Raw genomic sequence first — 26,171 nt, 5'->3', positions numbered from 1 at the left:
AGCAGCAGGAACCGATGAAATTAAACCAAGATTTTTAAAAGAACTTTCACATGAAATTGCACCCATACTTACTATTATCTTTGAGAAGTCAATTAAAACAGGCGTTGTTCCAGATGACTGGAAAACTGCCCATGTCTCTCCTGTATACAAAAAAGGCCAAAAATATAACCCTGAAAACTACCGTCCTATATCACTTACATGTATTTGTTGCAAACTTTTAGAACATATTGTAGTTAAACACATCATGAACCATGCAGATAATCACAACATTTTATATCCCCTTCAGCATGGATTTCGCAGAGGTCGATCCTGCGAAACACAACTACTAGAATTTATAGACGATGTCTCACTAAACATGGAAAACGGTAAACAAACAGATATTTTGGTCATGGATTTTTCTAAAGCATTCGATAAGGTTTCACATTCTTTTTTAACTAATAAGCTTCATCATTACGGGATACAAGGGGAATTAAATTACTGGATACAAAATTTTCTTAGCAATCGCAAACAGGCAGTAGTTCTAGAGGGGGAAAAATCTGAGTATGTTGCAGTTGAGTCAGGGGTTCCACAGGGGTCAGTTCTTGGACCAAGCCTCTTCTTGTACTATATAAATGACATTCCAACTGGTCTAACATCTACAGTACGTTTATTTGCAGACGACACAATAGTTTATTTGGCAATAAAATCAAACTCCGATGCATTAACATTACAAAAAGATCTAGACAAACTGGCATCGTGGGAAACTACTTGGAAAATGGCATTCCACCCAGATAAGTGTAATGTAATTTCAGTCACCAGAAATAAAAAACCAATCACATTTAACTACACATTACACAATCATTCATTAGAACATGTAACAACAGCAAAATATCTGGGGGTCACCATCAGTTCCAACCTTAAATGGGATGTGCATATTAACAACATATGCAAGAAAGCTAATAGCACACTAGGCTTTCTAAGGAGGAACCTGAACATAAGTTCAACATCCATTAAAGAGCAAGCATATAAGTCCCTAGTAAGACCATCACTAGAGTATGCTTGCTCTGTTTGGGATCCATACTTACAACAAGACATAGATAGCATTGAAAAAGTTCAAAGGAGGGCTGCACGTTTTGTTACCAACAAATACAGAAACACCTCAAGCGTTGGTAACATGTTACAACATCTTGAATGGCGCAGTCTCTCTGACAGAAGAAAAGACTCCAGATTGGTAATGCTTTACAAAATTGAACACGAAAAGGTTGCAATTCCTAAAAATAATAAATTAATTCCTCAAAAAAGACAAACAAGACATTCTAATTCGAACAGCTTCCAAATTCCATCCTGCAAAACACAGTACAGAAAAGAATCATATTTTCCAAGAACTATTACCGACTGGAACAAACTACCAGATAACATTGTAAATTGCACTTCAGTAGACTCTTTCAAATCTTCAATCTCAAAGCATCAATATTAATTACAACATCTTACTTTATTATACAAAACATTTTATATTTTTAATTTTTCATATTTTTTTTAAAAACTTGTACATTTTTTCAATCTATGTCTTGTTGTAAGTTTCCTCCTGTGACATAATCTTCAATTTGTTGAAGGCGGTCACTATATGGTAGAAGAAGAAGTAGCTGATATCGTCAGTTGACTCTTTATAGTAGTTATTGCCGTAATAAATACGAAAAATTTTTTGCCAAGAATTTGCCAGCGTACTTTATCTATTACTGTAGGGTTTAGACAAGGTCGATCTACAAATAATAAGTCATGCAGTTGTCAGATGCAATTTACAACATACTTTTAAACGGCCTTCTAAAAAAACTGACATTTGATTGATTGACTGATTATTGTTTGCTTTACGCCGCAGAAAGGCTATACCGCGGCGAGAGCTAATTCGAATATTATAACAATTTAAGGTATATTTTTTAAAATCAGACAAAAGGTCTTTCAAATAAAAACTAAAATTCTAGACTAAAGCAAATTAATTATTTACAAATAAAAATCAACACTAAGATAACGTGATAGAAATTAAAATCGTTTTGAATATATATAACAACATTTTTGTATATTCTATAATATATTCCAATTTCTTTTTAGAATGAAATCATACGTATTATTGACATTGAAATACTTCTTATATACAACTGACATTCGAACAGAGGTACACATGTACTACAAAAATAACCCCTGGTTTTCTGGAAATCATAAACTAGTATACTATGGAGTGCATTAATCCTAAATTTTCGATGCCAACTCATATAAAGACAAGTAAATTTTGGCTCAAAATTATCTAAATATATTTCTTTTTCACCAAAAGTTTCATTTCTGCAAATTTGTTGATCAGTTTAAGTAAACAGGGACACTATAAAAGCACTATTTTGTGTCAGAGTAGGGCTACTTTTACGTACTAAATTGGAGGGAGTAATTGGTGGTTCGTTACACCTAAATGCTCTTCAGCTTTTAACTATATTTGGTCTTTAAAATAAAAAAAAAACTTTTTTGATTCTTGTTCGTTTGTCATTCGTCTTTTGTAGACTTTATGCGCGCACGTAGTAATTTTAAAATTAAATTCTAGTAAATATGAAGAGTTAACTATAGTGAGACATTTGACCGTTCAATAAAGATTTTCAACCTTTTTGCGATTATTCCGATGTGTTTTTAAAATATCTTCTATGATTGACAAAGCCAAATGATAATAAATATTTATCACAAAATATGATAATGCCATGTCCTCTATAAACGACCCACATTTGATCTGGTCGCAGGAACAGTATGGCTGCCATAGGTAAAATTAGAACATAAGGACAACACTACTGTTTCGGTGTGTATACTAAAAACCGAAAGCTATAAGGACAAAACTTGCTGTGTAAAAATTATCATCAATAGGCTTAAATGTATCATATCCAGAAATCAACGCCACTTTGCTTATTTGAATATTATACTAAAGAAATCGGATACGGGTCACGGAAATTACATTAAAATGATAGGGAATTTTGAAAACATGTGTGTTTTAATTTTAATTTAAGTGATAGACAGGTTGCCGTGCTGAAAATGAATATACACAACAATATACACCATTTAAACGAAACATAATGACTGTTGTTGCAAAAATACAGGTTCCTGAGCTATTTTAAAAATCAAAGCGAGAGGCTCAGTTTAACATTGCAGTGTAAAATACAGGCTAAAATGGCTGAAACGTCAAATTTGCAAACTTCGTGTTGAAAATTGGCTTACAAGGTCATTACAAAAACAGGTTGCCGGGGTGAAATTTGAAACTTGAATTTCCAAAGAATAAGCAAGTCCAGACCTTGTATGTGTAGTCGTTGAACTCTAGGTTCCCACGTAAAATTAAAATGTCACTATTTCAAGAAGAATAAACTCACGAAAGCACGAAAAATTCACTAAATTCGCGTTCATTGTTTTGATTTTGACCGCCTGACAACTGTACAATGTACAATGAATCACTACCAGAATTGTTATGTTTAAGAGGGGTATTTTTCGGAAACATACTCTTTAACATGTTATATTTGTTAAATTACACCGAATATCAATATCATTTCATCTACAAAAGACGTATCGGTGATGCTCGATTCAAAGAAATTAAAATTGACACAAAGAGTGCGTATTCGAAGAGCATTGAGGACCAAAAATTCCAATAGGTTTATTGTAACAAAAACTAAAATTGAGATATACAATAATCCTTCAAGATTTATTTATACTGGATACTGACATAATGCTAAGATTCAAATGCTCTTGAATTTCGTATTTGATTAGGCTTCCCAAATCTTCGGTTTAGAGCCCCACCGACGAGTCTTATCATTTTAATCAACGAGCAACTTTTAACTAAACTACAGACTACATAAACATTTCCTTTCCTAGTAACGCATAATTTTAGTATATCAAGGTCGACTTTTGACTTCTGTTATATTTAAAAACCCTTATCTTTTAAGGAGAAGAAAAAAAAAATGAAATTTAGATAAGAACAAAATTTCCTGTTCACTGTTCACTGTTTTTATATAAAATTGAAAGCATCCGGCAAACTGATTTGCAAAATATTTGTAAAATTGTCGATAATGCCTCGTTAGCTGTTTAAAACTAAAACAAAAAACCAAATAATAAAAATGTCTGGTAAATAAACTCATCATTGGCAACAGTAATATACTACTCCTCAAAAATCGATGGAGAGAAAAATCCGGGTTACAAACTTAAAGTCATATGAAACGAGTGAGTGCACTGGTATTAAAGAGATAATCGTAACTGAAATTACGATTATCCCAATATGGCGACGGTAGATATAGGTAAAATCTTTACACTCATTTTTCTGAAATGTAGCATGTTTTTGTCAATAGTTACTCAGCTGCAAGGTTTATCTATAGCATTTCATCATATTTTAGTCGTAACGGTGCACTTTAATTGTGTAAGCTCTGTGAAAATAGCCGTTGAAAAATTCGGGATGATAATCGTAACTCGGAAAGAAGATAATCGTAATTATGGTATTTAAAAATAAAAAGATAATCGTAACTGGAAACTGTTTTATTGATATTGACACTAAAAACGTATATATGATAGCATATATTATGAAATTATGGCGATGAATTATTTCCGAAACGTTCCAACATCTTATGACATTTCTTTTTATGCATATACTATTAATAGTTCTTATGAAAACAGCTACATACTAGTATATCATAAAATTGGAAGGGTGAACAAGCTTCAAGAAATTTGGAAATGGGGAAAACACGAACTTTGTTAATATACAGAAATTTCCAAGAACTAGATATGCCACAAAATATGTGAAAGCGCGATGCAAATTATGATACATGACAATTGTTTTACATCGTCGGAGCCTTTTATAGCTGACTATGCGGTATGGGCTTTGTTCATTGTTGAAGACTGTACGGTGACCTATATTTGTTAATTTCTGAGTCATGTTGGTCTCTTGTGGAAAGTTGTCTCATTGGCAAACATAACACATCTTCTTTTTTATATTAGCTACTTCATGACTGCCACTAAAATTTCGATATCTCAAGAAAATAACTATAAACAACACAAATTTAATTTTAAATATAATATTATAATATGACATCCTTAAAACATTTAATGCTATATAAGACTAGAGAAAGATTGGGATTCTTTGTGTATTATGAAATTAAGTAACGTGGAATTCATTGACAAAAATGGATTTGTGTTCTTTTATAGTTTGGCCAAAAGCCCGAAAATCAATAAATAAAATTGGTGTAGCTTTAAAAGAAATGCTTATTCAAAGAATGACTGCAAAGTTGAGAATAAAATAAAAATTAGAAACAAACTAATTCAAAAATTCATAAATACTTGGCATATGAAAAGTATGCTGCATACATTATGCATGGAAGATATTGTATAGAAAAAAATTGAAGGTACTAAACAAGGAACATCTTTGTATTTGCATACTTGCCATATAATTAGTACTTTTCTATTAAATGAAAACAAAAATTAGCCTTACCTAATAGTCATGCATTTTCCTGAACCACAAAACATTTGTTTTAAAATCTATAAAAATCTTTGTAATTAAACCAGTTCCAACTGTAATGATCTACATGTTATGCCTTCTGATATTAATAATATGTTGAAAGTCCTAAGTGTAAAACTTTTTTTAAAAACTGTCACATAAACTTATCATTAACCAAGATAACTAAACAAAAACCAATGAACCATGAAAATGAGGTCAAGGTCAGATGAACCATGTCAGACAGACATGTACAGCTAACAATGCTTCCATACAACAAACATAGTTGACCCATTCAGTGGGATTTCCAGTGACACTAGAACAATAGAAAAGTCACTCTTCTTATGAAAGAGATAGAAAAGGTCTAAAAACAGGAGAGACAATTTACGCATAAAACCCGATATGCATAGGGATGAATATCTCTTAAAACACAAAACCATTATATTACTTTTATACAACCACTATAAATAAAGTATATATTAAAGCTAAATGTGTTAATATATGATTTTTTAATTGCCAAACATGCTGTTAATTGAACAACCTATTGTTCAACATAGGGGTGTGTAAAAAACTGCCAGATTTGACTGCATATTTTTCTTTTTTTTTGAAAAAAATATATATCAAACCTTAATAATGTAGCTTTCTGGGTATCCAATTTTTAACGTGTTCCGAAATGTAGTTTCGTCACAAGAATTTTTCAAAGTTGTGTCATTTTGTCTATATGAATGTCGGTAAATTCGTATGATCGAGCACACCGACAAGTATATCGTTGGGACAACTCGATATAATGTAATCAATATACGTGAAAGATTACCTAATGTGAAGTTTATCAAAATCATCATAACATAATTGATCAACACATTATGTTTGAACAACATGAGTCCTACAATATAAGATTTAAAGGTGCATATCATTTACATTCAACGTTTTTATTGGATTTTTTTTTACTACAATGTAACCTCGAGGTTCAACGTTGATAGTAAAAAAAAAAAAACAGAAATTTTTTGAATGATATTGTAAATGATATGAACCTTCGAATTCTTATAACATCGGAATAGAAAATATGTGATCCGAATTAACCATGCACGTGTGTTACAGAAGATTATGAACTTTTATGATGTACAGGGGGTAAGGGTTTTTCTTAAACAATATTATGATCCCAAATTTGATGAATTTTGTTGGCAATACTTTAATATACACACTACATATAGCAAAGTATATATTAAATCTCAATGTATTATAATTAAGAAAAATGTTTGACTCGGTAAAAAAAAATCTCCCCCCTCCCCCCGTATTGCATGTAATGGTTTAAACCTAAAGGATTCGCACTAACTGCCTAAAAGGGGTACGCTCCAGTCTTGAATCAGTGATTTTGTTTATCATACTGAAAGGGGCAGCCGGGCAACATGCACAGCCCGGATTGTCAAAACAACTAAGATTTACAAAAATGGTTACAAACAAAAACCATCAGTTGGACAATCTTACTGGAATCTGATTATATCTACTGATAAATAATGCAACACTAATGACACATTTAAGTTTTGGAATGATTTTATTCACAAAGAATGTTTCTCATTGGTATACATTTCTATGCTCTTGTCTTTTCAGAGTTTATATTGGAAATTAAAAATTGCTGCATGAAAGACACTAGCTCCACATTCCTATGCATATGATTTTATATGTACGAGAATCATTCCATAAAATATCCGTTTGATATCCTTTCAATGCATGACACTGTCTAGTGGTTTTTCTGCCACAATTACAAGGAAAACCTGGCTAAACTTGTGCTAAATCAAACACTTGAATCTTACATCGCTATTGATGTTAAGCAATTATTTAAAGGGCCATCCGAAACTGTTGGATTTTATGACAGTCTTCCTTCCATACACACCATCGCTATATACCGACTATAGGTTAGTATTAAAAAAAAATAATGAAAGGTTGGCATGATTCCAGGTTTGAACCCTGACGACACTTAAAATCGAAAATTCACTTATTTACCTATCATATGAAGATACGATGATGTGATAAACTTAACAATTAATAATTTACCTGGTGCATTATCATATTCACATTACGTTGACACGTCTCAGTTCGTCTGTGTTAGGGAGCTACCATTTGATTTTTATGGGGGGCTAGGATGAAAAATTTTGTCCTGCATTTTTTTTTAGTTGTAATCTCTGTCCTGCCTTTTTATTTTTCACTCTATCCGGTCCTGCTTTGTTTTTTTTTTAGTTTATCCTGACTTTTTTTACATAAATTGTCATCCTGACTTTTTTTTTTTGCAAGTGTCTCATCCTGCCTTTTTTTTTCACTCAAAACTCCTGTACTGCCTATTTTTTTCAAATTTCATCCTAGCCCCCCCCCCCCCATAAAAATCAAATGGTAGCTCCCTTAGCTCATTTCAAGCTCGTAAACAATGTACACCATTTTCCGCTGTTCTTTACCGATTACCTCTAGTCAGAAGAGCCCACTGTTTACAGGGGCGATAATATTTTGTCACCGGTTCACGCACTGCATTACTTATAGTTTAAAGAAAAATAGACCAAAACACAAAAACTTTACACTCAGCAACAAACCGTAAAAATGAGGTCGAGGTCAAATAAAACCTGCGCGACTGACATGACATATAGATCATAAAATATTTCCATACACCAAATATAGTTGACCTATGGCATATAGTATTAGATAAAAAGACCAAAACTCAAAAACTTAACTTTGACCACTCAACCATGAAAATGAGGTCAAGGTCAGATAACATCTGTCCGCTAGACATGTACAACTTACAATCATTCCATATAACACATATAGTAGATCTATTGCATAAAGTATGAGAAAATTAGAACAAAACACAAACACTAAACTATAACCACTGAAGCATGAAAATGAGGTCAAGGTCAGATGACACCTGCCAGTTTGACATGTACACCTTACAGTCCTTCCATACACCGAATATACTAGCCCTATTGCTCATAGTATCTGAGATATGGACTTGACCACCAAAACTTAACCTTGTTTACTGATCCATGAAATGAGGTCGAGGTCAAGTGAAAACTGTCTGACGGGCACGAGGACCTTGCAAAGTACACACATACCAAATATAATTATCCTATTACTTATAATAAGAGAGAGTTCAACATTACAAAAAATCTGACTTTTTTTTCAAGTGCTCACTGAACCATGAAAATGTGGTCACTGAACCACGAAAATGAGGTCAAGGACATTTGACATGTGTCTGACGGCAACTTCGTAACATGAGGCATCTATATACAAAGTATGAAGCAGCTAGGTCTTTCACCTTCTAACATATAAAGCTTTTAAAAATTTAGCTAACGCCGCCGCCGCCGGATCACTATCCCTATGTCGAGCTTTCTGCAACAAAAGTTGCAGGCTCGACAAAAATATCTACTTACCTCAATAACTGACTCGACAGCTGCTTCATTTTCCATATCTTGTACAGGTACATGTATGTATCAAAGGGTTATGCATATTGTTGTCAGTTATAAATAGAGATATATAGGTAAATTTATCCTAGATATAAACCTGTAAGTTTCTTCATTTATTTTTATATGCGTCAATGTCATCGTTTAACTGGACATTTGCATTTTTAACACACAAAATACCATTAAAATGCTGAAAGACACATTTATTATGTTTCAGTTACTATTATCCGATAAAGAAAATTACGATTATCAAAGAAGAAAAATACCATAGAGTTACGACTATCATCCCGAATTTTTCAACGGCTATTTTCACAGCGCTTAGACAATTCAAGTGCACCGTTACGATTCAAATATGATGAAATGGTATAGATAAACCTTGCAGCTGAGTAACTATTGACAAAAACATGCTCCATTCAGTAAGAAAAATGAGTGTAAAGATTTAACCTATATCTACCGTCGCCATATTGGGATAATCGTAATTTCAGTTACGATTATCTCTTTAATACCAGTGGAGTGGTGAAAAACATTTTTTGTCCAATTCTTGAACCAATGCATGTATACATCATAAACTTAGTCCTCTGTGCACGATTTTATCATTATTTTCGCAAATATATCATATAATTGTCAATTTTTTCTCTCTCTGTTTGTTATAATTTAACAAATATGGCTGCTCATTAAATGCCGTGTTTTGAAGCCGAGTTTTACCGATTGTCACCTTATAGTAAACAAATCACAAAAAGCATGGGTATTGAGAACGTGTTTAACATGTATAATCAGATATTTGTTTACTTCAATGACAGATCCATGCGTATTGTGGTCACCGGATTTTTCCGAGGAGGGTTACGCTCGGGTCACTATGCATACGGAAAATATGTCGGCGAATTTCTTCAAGCAATTAAAAATAAGTAAACTTGTTCTAAATGTGGACAAATTAAAGAATTTTCCTCAGAAAAAGTATATGTACATAAGTTGTATAATGAAAACTATCCATTTAGTTATAAAAAACATATGCATATTTTTTTTAATTTGAGGTTTCTTATGACATTAAACCGAGGGAAATATATCAAATATGACAGGAACAACGGAGGAACAGAAACACATGAAAAGCACTAAAAGTAAACGCCAATGCAACATACTAGTACAAAGACACAACGTTTTGTACGCGAGACGTGTCTTTCGGCTACAAAAGACTTATCGGCGATGCTCGAGTCAAAAAAGTTTAAATAGAGAACGAAATCGAAGAGCACTGAGTATTAAACGTTTCAAAAGGTTTCTTGTAAAAAAAAAAGTAATTCGGGATATACCTTCAAGATTAAGTAACTTAACATGACAACATTGATAAGGTACATCGATGTAATAATGTTTTTTTTTAAAGAGGGACGGACAAAAGATATCAGAGGGACAATCAAAACACATAAATGAATTGAGGTTTTGTATTCCTGGATGCTGATAGAATACATTCTCTTGGACATTGAATTTGATTTTGCCCTCAAATCAATGAGTCTTGTCCTTTTTATTAAAGGTTTCTTATCAACGAGAAATTTGTATCTGACCTAAAAAATGGGATTTAGATAAAAAAAATGTCTGTTCATTGTTTGTTTTCAATATAATGTTGATAGAATCAAACTAATTTACACCTAACTTCCCGTTTAACTCCCGTTTCAAATGTCAATATCCTTTAGAAATATATTGACAAAAATCTTAAATGAAACTGATTTCATGGATCACATGTCCGCGCTATCCTTTATAGCATCTGGTAATAGACCGTTTTTTTCTGTTCAGGTACTAGTTACATCAGCAGGGTCCGATTCATCAACATAAAGAAGTTGTAGGTTTCTACATTTCTTTAATTCACCCAACATTCAGGACAAGTAAAGCACGATGCCAATTTATATTTCCTTTTTTCACGGAAGACAGCGAGAAACAACAAATAACGTTATTGGTTCCTTTTTTTTCTGTTTCAAATTTACACTTTCATTTTTTAATTAAGGCTATTTATGTGGTATGGGAGTCTTCAAAACCGAAAAGATGGATTGATGTTGATTTGCATAATGTCGGTTTCTTTCCGACGCAGTATATGCGGTAGGATTTCCAATGAGACAACTTAACACCGAGACCAAATGCCATTCATGTTAGGCCAAAAACAAATATGATGTACAGTAACAAACGACAATCACATCATTACAGACTCTTAGAACAAGCACATACAAAGTATGAAAGTATGGCGGCGTTTACTAAGATTGCAGACTTCCAGTCTCTCCTTTTTAAATAATTTGTTTGCAAAGGTTATTTTTTATTTTTTGTACAAACTTGTAAAACAGAATAGAAAGTGTAATATATGTGAAGGATTGTTAGAATAAGAAAATGAATAATTGGGTCGGATTCATCCATATAAAGAAGTGATAGGTTTCTACATTTTCTTTCACTAATTGAGAAATTCCTACTTTTTTAGTTGTTGAACAATTGCACATTGCACGCCTCGGATTTTCCCTCCATTGCAGCAGTCACATGGTGGGAAATGATCTTATGGCATCAACGGTACAAAACTTTCTGCACCAACTGTACTAATCTATTTATTACATCAGTTTTATATCAGCATCTTAATTAGGCAGATGAGACAGAAACATAATCGAAAAAGTACACAATGAGTCTCATCATGGATTTCAAATTTTGAACTGATCTTCATAGGCAAAATATATGTACAGAATATGGTTACAAAAATGTTTTATATGGTAAGTGAATAATTCGACCTCATTTGTCCGTATTCTTGTAATCTTCAATTTAACCATTAAACTGGAAATTTGGAAATGCATGTATTCAGCTTTTAAAAGGAAAAGACTGTCAACATTGAAAGTGAACAGTTTGATTGACTGATCCGATCCACAAAACAAGCATTCTTTGACAGGTAAAAACGATGATAAATATATTGTTTTACCTACAATATGGAATAAAAAATCTAATGCACGTAGTGGCTAATTAAAACGTTTATCCACACGAAATGTTGATGCATATTATCGAGTCGAAGTACTGTTGTGATTTTAATTTGATACCTTTTTGCCATTTGGATATACGTTTTGATTAAATCAAATATGAGAACTCGAGTCAAATCGGATCGAAAAACACGAATTTGACAAATGATACCCCTTTAATAAATGTAAAAAATCAAGACTTTCTAAAAGTACATAGCAGTCATATATATTTTGAGTGTAATTGGTTTCAGTATGTAAATTTTCAACAGACAAGTAAGTTCAAATATGTAACCCGGTCGACTAAAGGGACCATTCATTATATTTGTTTTGATCCTTAAGATCACGATCTATCTCTTGGCAACATTTATCAACAAAGATGTCCTTCAAACTTTTCTGAGAATCTAGTAACGTATATCATTAATACAGTAGAGTACGCACTGGCACATTGTACAATTCTAAATTTTCAACAAAACAGGGCTCTTCGTAAAATTTCTGCTAACAAAATTACCTTGAAAGGAATATAAACAAAAATAATTCAATTACAAACGGATTGTATTAACACAGAATAACCTTCTCAAGTTCTATAATTTCTATTTTCAACAAATCTTTAAAGTTTTAATCAATAAATCGATATGCATATACATATCATATACATCTATTTTTAATAGCCAAAAGGATACTCTTAAAATTGAGAAAGGATGGATGCTATGATTGGCGATCAATGGATAAATGTGTTTATTTTATAATTATTATTTCCGGGGTTATCAATTTGAAGTTGAATTATATTGGCAAATCAGACAAGGAAGAACTTGGCAAAATAATCAACTGTCTGCCAAATGACTACAGAAAAAAATGAAAGCAAGTGCGTGTTTCATATTTTATCAAAGTTAACGTAAACAAAAGCAATTTTCTGGTTTAGAAAAAAACCCGTTATATTTGTTTCGTTTCATTTTGGAAATTCATACTACATACAAAATATAATAGAAATGAGAATGAAAAGACACATTGATTTAACAACTGTCGGAATTTTGCAGCTGACAAAATATTGCCATATTTCTTTTTAAAAAAACATCCACCGTTGGTTGACATTTTAGCTGTAATGAATTATACTCACATGAAAAAAATAAGAAACCTAGTGCTTTAAAGGATTCAATATTTTAATAACAGTAAATTGCCCAAAAGGAATATATCAAATCAATGATGTTTCATTTCAATAGATAAGTGCTGATATGTTGAGGGATAAAAAAAACCTTTTTTTTTAACGATTAATGGTTATCAGACAAAAAAAACACAGTTTAGGTCCTTATCTCAGATCGACTAAGTACAAAAACTTGTAGCACTAAGTTATAAATTAATCTCTTATTCTTTTACGCATTTGTAAAACAGAAATGAAAGTATGTGATGCAACTTTAAGATAAGCAGGTACAATAATGAGATCTGATTCATCAACATAAAGAAGTGGTAGGTTTATAAATTTTCTTTGAATAGTTAAGAACCTCCGTCCTTTGTTGTTAATTGTCAATTGCCTTTTGCAGTCCTTGGATTATTTCTCCTTAGAAGCAACCTCCTAACTGGAACTATTTAGTGGCATTAGTTATGAGATATAAAAAGATTTTTTTTTGTTCAATCATTAATGAAAGTGAAATAGTAAAATCTTGATTTGCATTTAGCAGCATGTTTAGTTATTTTTTTTTGAAAATAAGCTAAGAAACATTGTTGATTAACTATTTACTTGCAAGTGAATACTTCGACGGCATTGCATCCATATTCGTGTGGCATTCAATCAAATGCATGAGCTAGAAATGGGTTATATATTCAAGCTTATTCAGCTTTTAAAAGGAAAATTTTGTTGGCTTATTCTAAAAAAAATAATTCTTCTTCATGTAAAAACGACGAATAACATATTTTTAACCCACATATATCATGATAAAATCAGAATAACCTCGAAAAATAAAATTACACTTGTTCGCTTTCTATTTCTATTTATATCTATATTTATGTTTGTATTGGGTAATACGCCCTCCGGGAGTCTTTGAACGTCACATCAATGGTTAACTAGATGGCGTTTAGACAAAAACAACAAGAAATGCTGAAACATTTAATCGAGTAGGTTGAAGAAATGAGATGCATGGTTGCGACTATTATCAAAGCATTTGGTGATGTCAATCGAAGTTTAACTGTGTTATTTAAAACTGTAGATCAAACAATCTTGGACCTTTGCATTGGTAACTTTGATGAGTTGTGTTAACGATACTTATTTAGAAGCATTAATTGGCTACTTCTGATACATATTTTTGAGTGCGCATAAACGATCACAAATATTATAACTTCTTTTACGTAGCTTAAATTTAGAAAGATATAAGAATCATGATTTAAATGCAAAAAAATATGCATCGGTCTCATGAATAAACAAATATTTTAATATTTATAAACTATGATTTTCTTTTTACATTTTACTAATAGTAAGGCATGGCATAATTGAGGTCTATACAATTTGACATTTGACTTCGTTTTATCATATCTAAAAACCAATCATTCGATAAGAAAATATATATTCAGATAAAAAAGATTTTTTCCTGTTTCCTGTATGTTTAAGATAATGTTAAAAAACAAAAGTAGGATATTAAAGTGAATTTCACAAATCTTCCTGTTTAAAGAAGTTTCATGTCTGTTTTCTACTGAATTACACTTGGAATAAGATCTTACAGCACCCTGTTCCACTTTCAGTTTCAGTTCTTATAACATTCGCTAATGGAGTATCAGCCTTCAAAATTTATTTGTATTCATTTGTAAAACATGACCTACAGAGAGAAACTTCAAACAGCAAAAATGATTTGTAAAACATGACCTACAGAAGGAAACTTCAAACAGCAAAAATGATCACAAGATGTAAAGAAAAATAAATCGATAAATCGAGAATCTGTGTCCTTCAAACCTTGAATTAGGCATTTATATAAGATCTTTAAGTATCTTAGCATTACTCCATATGGCAGTAAATGATTTTCAATCAGATGCGTGATCATTTATTGTGTTTTTGGCTTTTATCTTGGGAACTATAAAGGCTACAGTAGTATACCGCTGTTCAAAATTCATAAATCGATCGAGGAAAAAAAAAATCCGTGTTGGCTTTTATCTTGGGAACTATAAAGGCTACAGTAGTATACCGCTGTTCAAAATTCATAAATCGATCGAGGAAAAAAAAAATCCGTGTTGCAAACTGAAACTTAAGGAAACACATCAAATATAAGAGGATAACTGAAATTAATGTACAGAAGCTGTGAACAATTCAAAAGATCAGACATTTGTCATGTATGTGGCTTAGAGTGTGAAAGAAAGTTTCAAATTGTTGCTAATTTTTTTGATTTTTGAAATATTTATCATGTTCATTAGTCAGTTGTAGATATAATATCTCATGTTCACCAGTTATTCACAAGGAACGCTCTTTGTCTAAATCATCATTCAGCATCAAACTTTCAAAGCTGAAGTCTCTATTGTTACTCCCGGCCACCTTTGTAAATGTTAACATGTGTCTACAAGATCTTGGATTATCGCTATTTTACCCAATTTTCCTTTGATCTTACTGACAAGTTATTTCCTTTCTCAGCACAGTAGAGCGAAATTCAAAAATATCGTTTGAAACTAAAGGAGCATGCGCCGTTGTCAATGAAATTAACAAAGTCGTCATAGTTAAAATAGCGATGAACAAATTATCATTGGTCATCTCAACTCGATTGCTTTTCTCACTTTCTGCTCAAGCGGGAAAACCAATCTCGTTGAGATGAACAACGATTACATATACCTATCGGAGTTACACAGGAATATGACAGTTGTAATCCATTCGTTTGATTTGATTGTGCTTTTGACTTTGTCATTTGATAAGTGACTTTCCGTTATGAATTTTCCTAGGAGTTCGGAGTTCGGAATTTTAATGATTTTACTTTGACATGAGCAGGGCAAAATTTCATGGCTTAGAAACACCCACTATATTTTAAATATTTTACATTTTGAGAAAGATACTTACAAATTATAAAAAAATAAATTCACTAATTATTTCTGTGAGATTTAAAATTACCAAATAACCATATATATTTGCAAAAAAATTAATATGTTTCCTGAGTTAAGAAACACCGCGTTGAAGTACGTCCATTATTCATTGTTCATTATTCAAAATCAAAAATGAATAATGAAATAGTTCACTATTCAATATCAAAAAATGAATAATGAATAATGAAAAAGTTCACCACTCACTATTCAATATAAAAAAATGAATAATGAATAATGAAATAGTTCATGTTTCATTATTCAACTTGAAGCGGTGAACTGTGAATTTTTTTTTGACTGTGACACTTAAGCTATATCCCGTATTTCTAAATTCGTCATTTTGGTGTTATCTAACTTATATTCAAATTTATATAAGAAAATAGAATTAAAAACTCTTTTGATTTATAATTTTATTTATTGATTTAGTTTCAGAGGATAAGCTAGTTAGTTTTCCTAAGTGTTTTTAACAGAAATTCGTTGGTTCAATCTATGGTCGACCTGAATACCTATATCGAAAACATATATCAAAATTGAAATACTCTACGTGGTATTTTTTTTCACTGAACCTTTTCTTTTCTTCATCCTTAAACTTAACTGTCGATTGTGCTGCAATGACCATTAGAGGAGTTGGGGAGGACCTATATGACAAAATACGCGTGAAAATTAAGAAATAGACAATTTTGAATAATGAATTGGATATTTTTAAATAATGGAATGGACTGTTGTGACCCTTTAGCCCTTAATTAAATATATACCTTATACCTCATTTGAGAGCTAAATAAGAGAGGAACAAACAATATATAGTCGATATGTTCCGTAACGCATATTAGAGGAGTAACGAAGGACCTAAACATCGAAATACGCTTTAACATTATGAAATAGCTGATTTTGAATAAAGGAATGGAGTGCTGAAAGCCATCAGCCCTCAATCAAGGCAATGTATACACCAAATTGAGGCTTATTGGTAGAGGAATAAACTGAGTATAAACGATATGTCCCACAATGCCCATTAGAGAGGTTGTGGAGAACCTAAATGCGAAAATACGCCTGAAAATTAAACAATACCCAATTTTGAATATTGAAATAGATTCTTTGAATAATGGAATGGACTGCTGTGACCCTTCAGCCCTAAATTATCGATAAACCTTATACATCATTCGAAAGCTTATTAAGAGAGGAAAAAAAGGTATGACGTCAATATGTTCCGCAACGAATATTAGAGGAGTAACGAAGGAGTTAAATATCGAAATACGCGTGAACATTGAGAAATAGCTTATTTTGAATAATGGAATGAACTGCTGCTACCCTTCAACTCCTTATTAAAGATATACCTTATACCTCATTCGAAAGCTTATCAAGAGAGGAATAAAAGGTATATAGTCATTATGTTCCGCATCGGATATTAGAGGAGTAAGGAAGTACTTAAATATCGAAATACGCGTGAACTTTGAGAAATAGCTCATTTTGATTAATGGAATAGACGGCTGCTACCCGTCCACTCCTACTTAAGGAAACAATTATACACCAAATTAAAGTTTATTGATATAGTAATAAACTGAGTATAAACAATATGAGCCTTAATGACCATTAGCGGGGCTACGGAGGACCTAAATGCCAAAATACGCGTGAAAATGGATAAATAGACAAATTTGAATAATGAAAAGGAAATTTTGAATAATGGAATGGACTGCTGCGACCCTTTAGCACTTAATTATAGATATACCTTATACCTCATTCGAAAGCTTATCAAAAGAGGAACAAAAGGTATATAGTCAATATGTTCCAAAACGGATATCAGAGGAGTAACGAAGGACCTAAATATCGAAATACGCATGCATATTGAGAGTTAGCTTATTCTTAATAATTGAATGGACTTCTGCAACCTGTCATCTCATAATTAAGGAAAATATTACACACCAAATTAAAGATTATTGATAAAGGAATAAACTGAGTATAAACAATATGAGCCGCAATGATCAATAGAGGGGTTACTGAGGACCTAAATGCCAAAATACGCGTGGAAATTAAGAAATAGCAAATTTTGAATAATGGAATGGACTGCTGCGACCCTTTAGCCCCTCATTATAGATATACCTTATACCTCATTCAAAAGCTCCGAATGTTTCCCTTTTTCAGCAAATTTTGAAGTGTTGGTATTTTCTTGAAATACTGTTATAAATGAGTATATATGACAGTTGTTATCCATTCGTTTGATGTGTTTGAGCTTTTGATTTTGCAATTTGCTCAGGGTCTTTTCGTTATGATTTTTCCTCGGAGTTTAGTATTTTTGTGATTTTACTTTTTGCTTATTATAAAACGATAAAATTGTCAGTTGTTTTCGTTTAGACAGCCGAGAAACGTGTTGAAAATTTGAATACAAAAAATAAAAACAAGTTATATCTATTTATGTGTATTTGATAAAATATATGTATCCATCGTTATGAGTTCCTGCAATAGCCTTCAATAAAAACCTTACGTACTAGAGTGTTTCAAAAAAAGATACATTTTCAGGAAGATTTGATCTTACATGACTTTTACCGCTCTTTTTATGTTTCGAGTTAATTTTACAGAATTTGTTTGCTAAAATTATGTAATATCAATTAATTACAGGCATATATTACCTTAGCCGTTGTTGGCTCAATATTTGGAGTTTCGGGTCCTCAATGGTAACATTATACTTGTTTGACGTTCTAACTATTATAAACTGAGCGTCAGTGACGACTCTTAATGTAAACGAAACGCGCGTTAGGCGATTCAAATTATAAGCCTGGTACCTTTGATAAATAATAACGCATTTATTAATCAGAACTGAGAGTTTAAACTTGAAAATTAGCAGATGGAATAATGGGGTCCGATTCATCAGAATAAAGAAGTGGTAAGTTTCTACTTTTCTTTGAATAATTGAGGACTTCCGCTCTTTGTTGTTGTTCGTCAACTGATTGCTTCTCTTTGATTTATCTCTACTTTGACACAATTTGACCCCGCACATTTTTTTTTATCTTGTTTTGTCTTTATACAATTGGTCTTGATTGTATTGCAGTAATATACGTGTCGTCCATATCAATACTATAATCCTTCAAGATTAAGTTATACTGGATACTGAAATAATGCTACAATTCAAATGATCTTGAATTTCATATTTGATTTGACTTCCCAAATCTTCTGTTTAGAGCCCTACCGACGAGTATTATCATTTTAATCAACGAACATCATTTTAATCAACGAACAACTTTTAACTAAACGACAGTTTCCTTTCTTCTGCTAATAACCATTATTTGTGTATATATATATCAAGGTAAATTTTTGACTTTGTTATATCTAAACACACTTATCTTTTAAAAAATAAAAAAAAAAAATGAAATTTAAATAAGAAAAAAATTTCCTGTTCATTGTTCACTGTTTTTTTTTTTATAAAATTGTAATCATCAAACTGATTTTCATTGGGAATCCTGTTTACACCAGTTCTTAATGTAAGTATCCTTTGAAATATATTGACAAAAATCTTCAGTGAAACTGATGAAAACAGATCACGTGTCTACTCTTTCCGCACTAGCATATGTTAATATACCATTCTTCTTTCGGTTCAGGTACTAGTAATATCAGCAAATAGAATTCCAGCTTTCAAATTTTGTTTGATTTTATATTGAAACTATAACAGATGGAGATAAATTTGAAACAGCAAAATTGATCATCTTGATGAGTTGAACAAAACAAAAGAATAAAATGATCCAAATCCTCAGTTGATTATTGGACTCATGTAAGTAATTACCGTATATTATACTCCTATAAGGAATGTTATCAATTCTTAGCTAGTAACTGTACATTTAAGTCAACATGACTTTTGTATTCCACAATCTACGCATTGCCATTCAGAGACTTTGTTCACTAATTTAAAGTATTCTCATGAAAACTATAACATCAAAGAACAATTGTAATCATTTAAAAGAATTCTGTGGAAAATAGCACCAACAAGTATAAACCAGCATAACTGTAATCTTTGATCCTGCCCGAATACGAGTTATATTCCTGAAATGTTGAGGGTTACCATTTTTTGTGTTTTATCATGTCAATAACAGATAGAGAAAACGGTTTCCTGCCAAAACGATAATTCTGAGAAAAACTCATAATAATTTGGCGTAACTAAATCGTCAACCAACTTTATAAATGAATGGTTTTTAATCAGTGACCATTGCAATTTCCACTATTATCGTTGAAACTATATAAATGTAGAGAAACTGTGAACAGCTGAAATAATCAGCAAGATAAGATCTTCACATAGTTGCACGTAGTAATGTGAATCTGAATAGAAGAAAAAGTACAACAAAAATACCGATCTTCTCTAGGCAAATTCATAAGGGGAAGTTAAAAAAATTATAACAAAACCGAGAGCTATAAAACAACGGATCAAGTGAGAAACAAGTGTTATATTTCTTATGTGGTACAGGCATTTCATGAAGTATTTTTGGGGTTAAACATGATTTTAAAGCTAGCTGAACCTTCCACTTGTATAACAGTTGTTTATATATGTTCCAGACCATATGAGTATTTGGACCGTACGCGTACGGTCCGGACCGTATACGTATACTCGAACGGTCCGACCATACGCGTACGGTCGGACCGTATGAGTATACGCGTACGGTCCAGATGATGTTTAGGGATCATATGGGTTAAATTTAAACAAATATTTTTCAAAATCATTATTTTTAGGTACACAAATTGTTTTTATTACATGTATGAGGATAAAATGATTAAGCGAACAATTGAAATTAAATATGTGTTTATTTGTATATACGAGAATCCTATTTTGGTACTCAAGGTGACACTGACTTCCACAAAGAACGTCATATTTTTTTTTACAGTAACATAATTTGATCATGCACGTTGCTTTGCATTTTTTTTGTAAAGTTCCTTAATATTCTAAAACGATTGTCCTCCCAGTCTTAGTTTACTTCTGATAACTTTAATTTCAATTAGCATACTTGGCTTCAATTTATGAATTACTGAAATGCTAAATACAGGAGATTAACAGATTAAATAAACGTGATTTTTTTAATAGTTATAACATTTTTTTGTTTTATTTCAATTACTATTGAACTTTTTACATTGATTTGATATATAAGTTATGTTGATCTGTTATATTCATTTGTATCTGATAAACGTGACCAAGTTCTTAATATTAGTCAGACCGTACGCGTACGGTTCGACCGTATGCGTATTTTGAAAATATACGCATACGGTCCAGACCGTACGCGTACGGTCCAAATACTCAAACGGTCTGGAACATATATGTATTGACAAAATTGCTGTTCACCAGGATAGTGATCCTAGCTTATGGGAGATAATTGTTATACAAGAAGGAAAATTGTTTCAACTCTAAGTTTATTGTATTTGAAGATCTACACATTTGGTGAGTTAGATTAAAAAGAAATTACATCAAAAATGTTATTAGTTTAAAAAAGAAAAACACCATACGTTCTGTTATCTGTGTTATTATCAAAAAAGATGTTTGCCCTTATTCAAAGATGTTCCGATTTTCTTTTACAGAATTTGTTTGCTAAGATTATATTGTGCCAACCATTTATTACGAAGATTTGTTAATCAGAACTTTAAGTTTAAACTTGAAAATTAGCAGATGGAATAATGGAGTCCGAATCATCAGAATAACGAAGTAGTGAGTTTTTAATTTTCTTTGAGAACTTCCGCTTTTTGATGTTGTTGGTCCAATGCTTGCTCCCCTTTTAATTTTTCTCTCCTTTGATGCAATTCGACACCTGTATATGTTTTATAGTTTTGTCTTTTCAAACAATTGGCTTTGTTTGTATTGAAGCAATATACATGTCGTCCATATCCATGAATTCTATAAATTTGATTAGACAGGCCAGGGACGGACCCATCCATTTAAAAAAGGGGGGTTCTAACTATATGTCACCATTCAAATACATTGATCGGCCAAAAAATGGGGGAGAGAGGCAACCCCCGGACCGCTTCCCTAGATTCGCCAATGCAGGTTCCACAGAAATAATGCAATCCTTGCATTACATTCATATATGTATACTAGTTTTGTTTGACCAAATTTTCGAGGCTAATTTGTTTTGTAGTAATTTGAATAAACCACGTCTGTAAAAAACTATCATTATTCCCAATAAAACAAAATTTTACTTCCGAATATTTATATACATTTTTAAGTTTAATTTTACATCTCTTTGCATATTTCATCTTGCAGGATTCAATACTATTAATGAAAGGAAGAATTAACAGACATATTTAGTTCAAGAGGGGTGTTTTTCGAAACAGAAATTTATTAAAAAAACAAAAGGGAAGTCAATAAATACTAACCAGTCATCAATGTTATATGAAAACTGCTCTAAGCACTTTTGAGTTATTGTCCGAATACTAGAAAATACCAATTTAGGGATGAATGAAACGAAATAAGTCGCAATAGAAAATCTATAAATTTATAAACATCGAAATGAAGCTCACGTCAATATACAAACACTGTTCCCATAAGATGAATGAACACCGCTCTAAGCAATTTTGAGATTTTGTCTAAAATCCTGACAATAAACCTTTTCAAAACAATTCAATGAACTTTATGAGACAATATCTGAAAAAAGTATAATTTTGGCAATAAGAGAAAAAATGTCTTTAGATACGGTATTTTAATAGCACAAATCAAAGAACACACATTGAGGATTAAAGAATTCAATGTCTGTAATTTAAACAATTCTTAAATGTGGTAACAAAGGCAATTTTAAAAATGGTTCAATATAAAATTCAGTCTTTCCTGTTACCAAAGTGAATCAATTTAAAAAAGTTTCTAATGGGAATAAGGAATAAGTTCAAGACACTATTTGTGGTTTACTAGATAGTTTATCAAATGTCAATTATTGTTTTTAGCATTTGCAATAAAAAAGGTTTAGAGAGATACAAAAATATAGTCAGATATGTCGGTAACATGAAATAATCTTTCATTGAGTAAAAGCACAACGATAACAGGACAGAGCTGGTAACATAAAGGATTTTTTTCCTTAAAAAATGCTTTATTTTATATTGGAAGAAAAATAAATAATTTTGAATTGGTCACAATAGGAAGAAAACAGCAAACATCGCAATTTATCCGTTAAAACTGTAATTGCAAGATAAAAAATCTGCCTAGGTAATGAAAAATTCTAAAATAAAGGAGTAGGGGCATTAAGGCCTAGTTTTAGCCCAAGAAAATAAAATGTTTGATAGCCATTTCAAATTGGCACATAATGTTAAGAAATGCATAGGGTCAGGAAATATAAATGAAAAACATCAAGATTTTTATCTGATGACGTCACAATTACGTCATAATATGTGATGTTTTAACAAAAACAATGAAAAATACAGAATTTATGCAGTTTTCGGTCTTTAATTCCGTTTTGAAAACATTCCTGCGCAGCCGAGAAACAAAAAAATGATTTAACAGAAGCTTTATTATAACTATTGGCATATTCTGACGAAATACAAAGTTGTTTCTTGGGTGCGCACATACTTTTTCAATCTAAAATATACTTAAAATTTGATGAAAAAACAAGGAAAATCACGAAATTTAACAAAATATGCAAATTAGGTTATGATTTGTTGCCATGGTAACTTGTTCGATGTCAAATTTGTTTTGTTTTTCTTAGTACCTTATACTTAAGTCAAGTTTTTAGTAATTGAAGAGTATGTGTGATAACTTTTAAATTTGCAGTACTTTCTACTATAATAGAATTGCACAATATTCTCTGTTGTTATCAAAAGCAAAACACCTATTATCATTCAATATACTGTATATATTTTTTTGAAATTTATTTAATATGGTGATGATAACTTATTTCAAATGAAATGATTGGCATATAGTAGATTAACGTTTTGATTCATCAGTTAAATTGTCTTCAACATCCTTCCTGTTACTGATTATGGTTATGCTGTTACTGTTTATCAGGTAAAATGACAGAACACAATAGAAAGGAATTACGCAGTACTTTTTGTTCATTAACTCGAGTTGTGTAGAAGTTTACAACCATCTGCATATCAATTGAAAAAAATTTAAAAAAACATGTACTTTTATAGTGCTGACAATGAAATATTTTAAGAAGGTACACAAAAAGGCTGGAACAGAAGAGAACAACAATTATTTTTTCTCCAAGATCTGATCTTCGGGGAGTTCAGATTTTTCAAACTGACTGCTATTCACCTAAATATATGGTGTTGTACATCCAGGTAATGATTCATTTCACGTTGCATTAAACGAAATACATATTTGGTCTTTCAAAGGTGTCCACCGGTTGAAAAAACTCAGCGGTAACATGAGGGAAATTACCCCTGGTGACAACATTTATAAGACCTTTGAAAATGCTAAATTTTATTACACGCTTTATAGTTATAACAAGATCAAACCAGTAATGGAGAAGTTTTATATATGATCTATCAGATTTTTGATAATTGGAATGCTGTTAAATATTCTTTGAAGGATTAAATTTTCAGAAAATAACAGGTGACAACATGATTTGTTTGGGTTTTTTTTTTTTGGGGGGGGGGAGGGGGGAGGTTGATCATTTGAATTATAATATTCTAGTATTTTAGTAGTTGAAATATTAAAAAGAATGTTTAATTGGATGCATTATATACCCTAGTTAATACTAAAACTTAAAAGTTTCCATAAAGATGCCCGAATAAAAAAATAATTGCTGGTGGAAGATGGGACATAGAAGTTAGGGTTTCAGATATTGTCTCTTATAAAACAAGGGCTCTTGTCAATAGATATAACAGTTCACCGAAGTTTCATGCAAATTTGTTAAAGCATATTTGAGTTATTTTCCGACAAATTGACGACTGGCCGACAAACAGACATACGGACTAATGGATGGATGGACAGACAGACGGACAAACAGAAAACTATATCCCATACTACGTCCCATAATCGGACGTATGAAAAGCCTTATCTTGTAGGAAAATATTTGAGTTAAGACACATTTCCTGTTCACTGTTTGTTTAAGATAATGTTGATTGCATCAAACTGATTATAAAAAGCGTCCTGTTCATACTAGTCCTTAATAAGTTTCGTCGAAGATTTTTGTCAATATCTTTCAGAAGGATATTGACAAAAATCTTCGACGAAACTATTTAACACAGATCATGTGTACGCGAATTCCTTAAGACCATCTGATAACACTCCGTTCTTCTGTCTGTTCTTGTATCATCAGCAAATGAAATTTCAGCAATATGTTTTGTTCTGTTATCTCAAAGACAACAACAGCTGGAGAGAAATTTCAAACTCTAAAAATGATTTTGGCATGTTGTACAAAACAAAATGAATCAAAGGACCAACATCTTCATTTGATGCTTGGACTCCTGTAAAGATTTATATTTCCCTTCCTTAGGGATTTTTATTAATTCTTTAACTTGTAGATAGTGAGAAACTATTTACTAGAAAAATTATCAGAAGAACAATTTTCTCACTTAATTCATTATGACCAAAACTGATTATCAATCATGTTGTCGATTTTACATTTTTATATATTTTCTTGAAATCTTAAGAAGAAAATGACAAAAATGTAACCAAGATAAATAAAATATACTTAAACATAATTGAAATTGTCAATTCTCTTCTTATAGGAGTTATATTCATGAAATAATGAGTTTTACAATTTTGATGGTGTATTTTACCATCATATTGATAGCAATAATTAATAAAGATAAACTGTTTTCTGCCAAATTATAACTAAGGTATCCATTGATGCTTTAGGTCAATCATATAATTTATTTATTTATATATATATGCTCATTGTTTTTTAAGAATTTTTAAAAACAAATAGTCTGAAGAAGGCAGAAACATATGAACATTGATAAGACAAGTAGTAGAAACCATTAAAACTATCATCTCATATTATAAAATACAAGCCATATTACAGTAAAAATGCCTGTAACGATTTCCTCTACATTTATCAAGAACGTTCATAATTCAGATTACGTAATTAAAGAGTGGTAACATTACTTTTCTTCTTTGTTCCAAAGATCAAGTAACAAATCCTACAAAACGTTTTTCTTTATAAGCGCAGCATAAAGTGTGTTGAACATATTGTATGAAATAAGAAGAATAAACAGAATAAACAAGTCTTTCTACAATATGCTTAGAAATTAAAAATATGCAAGTATCAAATTTTGAAGGGCAAGAAAACATTGAAAAACAAGAAAACCTTACCACAATCCTTTAATCGAACGAGATGATGATATATG

General features: G+C 31.5%; 1 long non-coding RNA gene across 1 annotated transcript; it reads right to left on the bottom strand.

Moving 5' to 3' along the window:
• Positions 1-7,006: 7,006 nt before the first annotated feature.
• Positions 7,007-7,581, bottom strand: LOC143046783 (uncharacterized). Its single transcript, XR_012969275.1, has 2 exons — positions 7,526-7,581; positions 7,007-7,369 (listed from the first exon to the last, which is right to left on the bottom strand). It is a non-coding gene; the product is annotated as an uncharacterized LOC143046783 (long non-coding RNA).
• Between the last annotated feature and the right edge of the window lie 18,590 nt (positions 7,582-26,171).

Source organism: Mytilus galloprovincialis, chromosome 9 (genome assembly GCF_965363235.1).
Source record: "Mytilus galloprovincialis chromosome 9, xbMytGall1.hap1.1, whole genome shotgun sequence".
NCBI lineage: Eukaryota > Metazoa > Mollusca > Bivalvia > Mytilida > Mytilidae > Mytilus > Mytilus galloprovincialis.
Note: the sequence above shows the minus strand (reverse complement) of the source record. Positions and strands in the feature narration are given on the sequence as shown.